At 35.7% G+C, this 954-nt stretch overlaps 1 protein-coding gene across 3 annotated transcripts in view; it reads right to left on the bottom strand.

Moving 5' to 3' along the window:
• Positions 1-954, bottom strand: part of LOC106879369 (monocarboxylate transporter 9) — a 79,460-nt gene that overhangs the window by 55,141 nt on the left and 23,365 nt on the right. The gene's annotated exons all lie outside the window — the stretch shown is intronic.

Raw genomic sequence — 954 nt, 5'->3', positions numbered from 1 at the left:
ATTATATGCAATTATAACATGCGTTTTCTCCAATCCTTAAATTCTTAAATATACTCAAATACCCAAAATTTCAAGGAGTTCCTGCCTTAAAAACAGGTGCTAACCACAGTTATTTTGTGTTCTTTGCTACATTGGTTTCTATTAACCCATTTATTCTATCAGAAGAATTTTTATTCATTAAGATAGAAGAAATACACATAATTATATATATATATATATATATATATTGTCTACGCTTTGTTTGCAATGTCCTGTACCCAGATATGCATCTATATACAGGTAGATGTAAGTGTGTACATACATACACACACATTTTAAGAAAAGTTGGTAGGATGTGGATAAAAACTATTTATTTGGCACTATCGTCCTTTTTAGGCATTCATCATGATGAATTCCTGAAAGGGACAAAAGCCCCAAATACCTAGTTTTCTGACTACTTCCTTTCCCTTAATATATAAAATCTGTACACCTCTTCAAACATTCGATGCATGCATGCATACATACATACATACATACATACACACACATATTGTATATAAATATATATGTGTGTGTTTGTGTGGTGGTGGCACAATTTGGATGTATTTAGGTGTGGGGGGTAAGCTGGATGGGGCAATCGTTACCCCGAAAACAATATTTTATGATTCATAACGCAGGACTAGGTGATTTTCGCGGAAAGGAGCAGTCGATTATATCGATCACAGTAATCAACCCTAAACTTCATTATATCGAACCCGGGAGGATGAAAAGGCAAAGCTGACTTCAGCAGGGTTTGAACTTAGGACGTAAAGGGCCCGCAACTAAGTCCTTCGCTTTTGGCCCGACGCTCTCACGACATCCAGTTCACATGCAATAATGATAATAATCACAAAGCGACAAATTGTGATGATGTGTTGATGGTGATGGTGGTGAGAATACACATTAATCAATGATATCGATTTTCACTGCTTCATT

This window comes from Octopus bimaculoides, chromosome 20, assembly GCF_001194135.2.
Source record: "Octopus bimaculoides isolate UCB-OBI-ISO-001 chromosome 20, ASM119413v2, whole genome shotgun sequence".
In the NCBI taxonomy this organism is placed as follows: domain Eukaryota; kingdom Metazoa; phylum Mollusca; class Cephalopoda; order Octopoda; family Octopodidae; genus Octopus; species Octopus bimaculoides.
The sequence above is the reverse complement of the archived record's forward strand: the minus strand, read 5'-3'. Positions and strand labels throughout refer to the sequence as shown.